We start from the raw sequence: 7773 nt of genomic DNA, 5'->3' as shown, positions 1-7773 counted from the left end.
CACTATGACAGTATACTGTCACATTCAATCTAACAGTTATTTAAACATAACTCCTAAACCACACATGCAAAATGGCTAATAATGCCTGGAGAAAAGTATATTTGTGAGTTTTAGTGGAAATAAAAATATTTTGTAAGTTTTGTTAAGACACAAGTTAGTTTTTCTTACTCAATATGACAGTATAACTGTCATACTAAATGTACAAGTTATATAAACATAACTCCAAAACCAAACATGCAATCCTTCTAAAAATGCCTGTAACATTGAATCTATGTGAGTTTTACTAGAATCAGGTATTTTGGTAAGGTTTACAAATACAAAAATTAGGTTTTACTCATAATGACAGTATAACTGCTACATTCAAAATTACAGTTATTTAAACATGACTCCTAAACCAAACATTCTCAAAGGCTAATAATAATGCCTGGACACATGTATCTTTGTGAGTTTTACTGGAAAAAAATAATTTGTATGGTTTGTAAAAACTCAAGTTAGTTGGTTTTTACTCCATATGACAGTATAACTGTCATACTAAATGTAAATTTTATTTAAACATAACTCCAAAACCAAACATGCATTATGTTTAAAAATGCCTGTAACATTGTATCCATGTGAGTTTTACTAGAATCAGTTGTTTTTGTAAGGTTTGCATATACAAAATATTGGTTTTACTCACTATGACAGTATACTGTCACATTCAATCTAACAGTTATTTAAACATAACTCCTAAACCAATCATTCAAAATGACTAATAATGCCTGGAGAAATGTATCTCTGTGAATTTTTCTGGAAAAAAAATATTTTGTAAGGTTCGTAAAAACACAAGTTAGTTTTATTTGTACTCAATATGACAGTATAACTGTCATACTAAATATGAAAGTTATATAAACATAACTCCAAACCAAACTTGCAATCCATCTAAAAAGGCCTGTAATATTGAATCTATGTAAGTTTTACCAGAATCAGGTATTTTGGTAAGGTTGACAAATACAAAAATTAGGTTTTACTCATGCATATCTGAGCTGCCACCATAACGTGGTAGAGGAGTTTGCGTGTCCCAATGATCCTAGGAGCTATGTTGTCCTGGGGCTTCTCCCAAGACAAACTGGTCCTAGGTGAGGGATCAGACAAAGAGCAGCTCGAAGACAAAATGGCTAATAATGCCTGGAGAAAAGTATATTTGTGAGTTTTAGTGGAAATAAAAATATTTTGTAAGTTTTGTTAAGACACAAGTTAGTTTTTCTTACTCAATATGACAGTATAACTGTCATACTAAATGTACAAGTTATATAAACATAACTCCAAAACCAAACATGCAATCCTTCTAAAAATGCCTGTAACATTGAATCTATGTGAGTTTTACTAGAATCAGGTATTTTGGTAAGGTTTGCAAATACAAAAATTAGGTTTTACTCATAATGACAGTATAACTGCTACATTCAAAATGACAGTTATTTAAACATGACTCCTAAACCAAACATTCTCAAAGGCTAATAATAATGCCTGGACACATGTATCTTTGTGAGTTTTACTGGAAAAAAATAATTTGTAAGGTTTGTAAAAACTCAAGTTAGTTGGTTTTTACTCCATATGACAGTATAACTGTCATACTAAATGTAAATTTTATTTAAACATAACTCCAAAACCAAACATGCATTATGTTTAAAATGCCTGTAACATTGTATCCATGTGAGTTTTACTAGAATCAGTTGTTTTTGTAAGGTTTACAAATACAAAATATTGGTTTTACTCACTATGACAGTATACTGTCACATTCAATCTAACAGTTATTTAAACATAACTCCTAAACCAATCATTCAAAATGACTAATAATGCCTGGAGAAATGTATCTCTGTGAATTTTTCTGGAAAAAAAATATTTTGTAAGGTTCGTAAAAACACAAGTTAGTTTTATTTGTACTCAATATGACAGTATAACTGTCATACTAAATATGAAAGTTATATAAACATAACTCCAAACCAAACTTGCAATCCATCTAAAAAGGCCTGTAATATTGAATCTATGTAAGTTTTACCAGAATCAGGTATTTTGGTAAGGTTGACAAATACAAAAATTAGGTTTTACTCATGCATATCTGAGCTGCCACCATAATGTGGTAGAGGAGTTTGCGTGTCCCAATGATCCTAGGAGCTATGTTGTCCGGGGGCTTCTCCCAAGACAAACTGGTCCTAGGTGAGGGATCAGACAAAGAGCAGCTCGAAGACCTCTATGAAGAAAACGAACAAGGAACCCAGATTTCCCTTGCCCGGACGCGGGTCACCGCGGCCCCCCTCTGGAGCCAGGCCCGGAGGTGGGGCACGATGGCGAGCGCCTGGTGGCCGGGCCTGTCCCCATGGGGCCCGGCCGGGCACAGCCCAAAGAGGCAACGTGGGTCCCCCCTCCAATGGGCTCACCACCCATAGCAGGGGTCATAGAGGTCGGGTGCGATGTGAGCTGGGCGGCAGCCGAGGGCAGGGCACTTGGCGGTCCGATCCTCGGCTACAGAAGCTAGCCCTTGGGACGTGGAACGTCACCTCACTGGGGGGGAAGGAGCCTGAGCTAGTGCGCGGAGAAGTTCCGGCTAGATATAGTCGGACTCACTTCGACGCACAGCAAGGGCTCTGGAACCAGTTCTCTCAAGAGGGGCTGGACTCTCTTCCACTCTGGCGTTGCCGGCAGTGAGAGGCGACGGGCTGGGGTGGCAATTCTTGTTTTCCCCCGGCTGAAAGCCTGCACGTTGGAGTTCAACCCGGTGGACGAGAGGGTAGCTTCCCTCCGCCTTCGGGTGGGAGAACGGGTCCTGACTGTGGTTTGCGCTTACGCGCCAAACCGCAGCTCAGAGTACCCACCCTTTTTTGATTCACTCGAGGGAGTACTTGAGAGTGCTCCCCCGGGTGATTCCCTCGTTCTACTGGGGGACTTCAATGCTCATGTTGGCAGCGACAGTGAAACCTGGAGAGGCGTGATTGGGAAGAATGGCTGCCCGGATCTGAACCCGAGCGGCGTTTTGTTATTGGACTTTTGTGCCCGTCACAGATTGTCCATAACGAACACCATGTGTCAACACATAAGGGTGTCCATATGTGCACTTGACACCAGGACACCCTAGGCCGTGTCATCGGATTTGCGGCCTCATGTTTTGGACACTCGGGTGAAGAGAGGGGCGGAGCTTTCTACCGATCACCACCTGGTGATGAGTTGGCTGCGATGGTGGGGGAGGATGCCGGACAGACCTGGCAGGCCCAAACGCATTGTGAGGGTTTGCTGGGAACGTCTGGCAGAGTCTCCTGTCAGAGAGAGTTTCAATTCCCACCTCCGGAAGAACTTTGAACATGTCACGAGGGAGGTGCTGGACATGATTCAATATTACAGCCATTTGTTTACGAATTGCGTGTTTGGTTTTGGAGTTATGTTTATAAAACTTTCATATTTAGTATGACAGTTATACCATCATATTGAGTTAAAAAAAAAATTGTATCTTTACAAACCTTACAAAATATTTTTTGCCAGTAAAAATCACAAAGATACATTTTTCCACCTAATTTTGGTATTGTAAACCTTACCAAAATACCTGATTCTGATAAAACTCACATATATTTAATATTACAGGCATTTTTAAACGGATTGCATGTTTGGTTTTGGAGTTATGTTTCTATAACTTTTTTATTTAGTTTGACAGTTATACCGTCATATTGAGTAAAAAAACTTGTGTCTTTTCAAACCTTACAAAAGATCATTACTCTAGTAAAACTAACAAAAACACATTTCTCCAGGTTTAATAGCCATTTTCATGTGTCGTTTATGAGTTATGTTTAAATAACTGTCATATTGAGTGTGGCACTTATAATGTCACTATCAGTAAAACCTAATTTTTTTATTTGTCAACCTTACCAAAATACCTCATTTTGGTAAAACTCACATAGATTCAATATTACAGACATTTTTAGACGGATTGCAAGTTTGGTTTTGGAGTTATGTTTATATATTTTTTACATGTAGTATGACAGTTATACTGTTATATTGAGTAAAAGAAAAATTAACTTGGGTCTTTACAAACCTTACAAAATATTTTTCCCAGTAAAACTCAAAGATAAATTTCTCCAGGCATTATTAGCCTTTTTGCATGTGTGGTTTAGGACTTATGTTTACATAACTGTCAGATTGAATGTGACAGTATACTGTCATAGTGAGTAAAACCACATTTTTGTATTTGTAAACCTTACCAAAATACCTGATTCTGGTAAAACTCACATAAATACAATATTACAGGTATTTTTAGACAAAATGCATGTTTGTTTTTGGAGTTATGTTTATATAACCTTCTTATTTAGTTTGACGGTTATACCATCATATTGAGTAAAAAAAACTAACTTGTGTCTTTATAAACCTTAAATTATGTTTTTCCTGTAAAACTCACAAAGATACATTTCTCTTGCATTATTAGCCATTTATCATGTTTGGTTTAGGAATTATGTTTAAATACCTGTCATGTTAAATGTGGCAGTTATATTGTCATTATGAGTAAAACCTATTTTTTGTATTTGTAAACCTTACCAAAATACCTAATTCTGGTGAAACTCATAGATACAATATTACAGGAATTTTTAGAGTAAAAAAAAACTAACTTGTGTCTTTGCAAACCTTACAAAAGATCATTATTCTAGTATAACTAACAAAGATACATTTCTCCAGGTTTATTAGCCATTTTGCATGTGTCGTTTATGAGTTTTGTTTAAATAACTGTCAGATTGAATGTGACAGTATACTGTCATAGTGAGTAAAGCCAATATTTTGTATTTGCAAACCTTACAAAAACAACTGTTTCTAGTAAAACTCACACGGATACAATATTACAGGCATTTTTAGATATAATGCATGTTTGGTTTTGGAGTTATGTTTATACAACTTTTACATTTAGTATGACAGTTATGTCATATTGAGTAAAAAAAAAAAACTTGTGTCTTTACAAACCTTACAAAATGTTTTTTTTCCCAGTAAAACTCACAAAGATACATTTCTCCAGGCATTATTAGCCATTTTGCATGTGTGGTTTAGGAGTTATGTTTAAATAACTGTCATATCAAATGTTGCAGTTATACTGTCATTATGAGTAAAACCCAGGTTTTGTATTTGTAAACCTTACCAAAATACCTGATTCTGGTAAAACTCAGATTCAATATTACAGGCAGTTTAAGACATATTGCAAGTTTGGTTTAGGAGTTTGGTTTTGGAATTATGTTTATATAACTTTCATATTTAGTATGACAGTTATACTATCATATTGAGTAAAAAAAACGAACTTTTGTCTTTACAAACCTTACAAAATATTTTTTTCTAGTAAAACTTACAAAGATACATTTCTCCAGGCATTATTAGCCATTTTGCATGTGTGGTTTAAGAGTTATGTTAAAATAACTGTCATATCAAATGTTGCAGTTATACTGTCATTATGAGTAAAACCCAGGTTTTGTATTTGTAAACCTTACCAAAATATCTGATTCTGGTAAAACTCACATAGATTCAATACTACAGGCATTTTTAGACGGATTGCAAGTTTGGTTTTGGAGTTATGTTTATTTAACTTTCATATTTAGTATGACAGTTATACTGTCATATTAAGTAAAACAAACTAACTTGTGTCTTTACAAACATTACAAAATATTTTTTTTTCCAGTAAAACTCACAAAGATTTATTTCTCCAGGCATTATTAGCCATTTAGCATGTTTGGATTAGGAGAGATAACTGTCAGATTGAATGTGACAGTTATTTTTAAAACTGTCCTAGTGAGTAAAAACAATAATTTGTATTTGCAAAACTTACAAAAACAACTGATTCTAGTAAAACTACATGGATCCAATATTACAGGCATTTTTAGACATAATGCATGTTTGGTTTTAGAGTTATGTTTATATAACTTTTACATTGTATGACAGTTATACTGTCAAATTTAGTTAAAAAAAACCTAACTTGTGTCTTTACAAACTTTACAAAATATTTTGTTTTCCAGTAAAACTCAAAGATACCTTTCTCCAGGCATTATTAGCCATTTAGCAAATTTTGTTTAGGAGTTATGTTTAAATAACGGTGATTTTGAATGTGGCAGTTATACTGTCATTATGAGTAAAACCTATTTTTTGTATTTGTAAACCTTACCAAAATACCTGTTTCTAGTAAAACTCACATGGATTCAAAATTCAAGCATTTTTTAACTTAAGGCATGTTTGGTTTTGGAGTTATGTTTATATAACTTTCATATTTAGTATGACAGTTATACCATCATATTGAGTAAAACAAATAACTTGTGTCTTTACAAACCTTACAAAATATTTTTTTCCAGTAAAACTCACAAAAATACATTTCTCCAAGCATTAGCCATTTTGCATCTGTGGTATAGAATTTATGTTTAAATAACAGTCGGATTGAATGTGACAGTATACTGTCATAGTGAGTAAAGCCAAAATCTTTGTATTTGCAAACTTTACAAAAACAACTGATTCTACTAAAACTCACATGGACACAATATTATAAGCATTTTTAGACATAATGCATGTTTGGTTTTGGAGTTATGTTTATATAACTTTTACATTTAGTATGACAGTTATACTGTCATATGGAGTAAAAAAAAAACTAACTTGTGTCTTTACAAACATTACAAAATATTGATTTTTTTTTACAGTAAAACTCACAAAGGCACATTTCTCCAGTCATTATTAGCCATTTAGCATGTTTGGTTTAAGAGTTATGTTTAAATAACTCTCATTTTGAACGTGGCAGTTATACTGTCATTATGAGTAAAACCTAATTTTTGCATTTGTAAACCCTACCAAAATACCTGATTTTGGTAAAACTCACATAGATTCAATATTACAGGCATTTTTAGACGGATTGCATGTTTGGTTTTGGAGTTATGTTTATATAACTTTCATATTTAGTATGACAGCTATACTGTCAAATTGAGTAAAAAATAACAAACTTGTAATTTTACAAACCTTACAAAATATTTTTTTTCCAGTAAAATTCACAGAGATAAATTTTTTCAGGCATTAGTCATTTTGCATGTGTGGTTTAGGAGTTATGTTTAAACAACTGTCAGATTGAATGTGACAGTATATTGTCATAGTGAGTAAAACCAGTATTTTGTATTTGCAAAACTTACAAAAACAACTGATTCTAGTAAAACTCACATGGATACAATATTCCAGGCATTTTTAGACATAATGCATGTTTGGTTTTGGAGTAATATTTATATAACTTTCACATTTATTATGACAGTTTAACTGTCATATTGAGTAAAAAAAACCCACTATTTTTTCAGGCGTTAACCATTTTGCATGTGTGGTTTAGGAGTTATGTTTACATAACTGTCATATTGAACGTGGCAGTTATACTGTCATTATGAGTAAAACCTAATTTTTGTATATGTAAACCTTACCAAAATACCTGATTCTGGTTAAACTCACATAGATACAATATAACAGGCATTTTTAGACATAATGCATGTTTGGTTTTGGAGTAAGTTTATATATAACTTTCATATTTAGTATGACAGTTATACAATCATATTGAGTAAAAAAATTAATTTGTGTCTTTACAAACCTTACAAAATATTTGTTTCCAGTAAAACTCAGATACATTTCTCCAGGCATTATTAACCAATTTGCATGTGATTTTGGAGTCATGTTTAAGTAACTGTCATTTTGAACGTGGCAGTTACATTGTCATTATGAGTAAAACCTTAATTTTTGTATTTGTAAACCTTACCAAAATACTTG

General features: G+C 33.6%; 1 protein-coding gene across 1 annotated transcript in view; it reads left to right on the top strand.

Annotated features, from left to right (window-relative positions):
• LOC133585516 (casein kinase II subunit alpha) overlaps positions 1 to 7773 on the top strand; it is a 184156-nt gene that overhangs the window by 170736 nt on the left and 5647 nt on the right. The window lies entirely within an intron of this gene.

Source organism: Nerophis lumbriciformis, linkage group LG03 (genome assembly GCF_033978685.3).
Source record: "Nerophis lumbriciformis linkage group LG03, RoL_Nlum_v2.1, whole genome shotgun sequence".
NCBI classification, from domain to species: Eukaryota; Metazoa; Chordata; class Actinopteri; order Syngnathiformes; family Syngnathidae; genus Nerophis; species Nerophis lumbriciformis.
The sequence above is the reverse complement of the archived record's forward strand: the minus strand, read 5'-3'. Positions and strand labels throughout refer to the sequence as shown.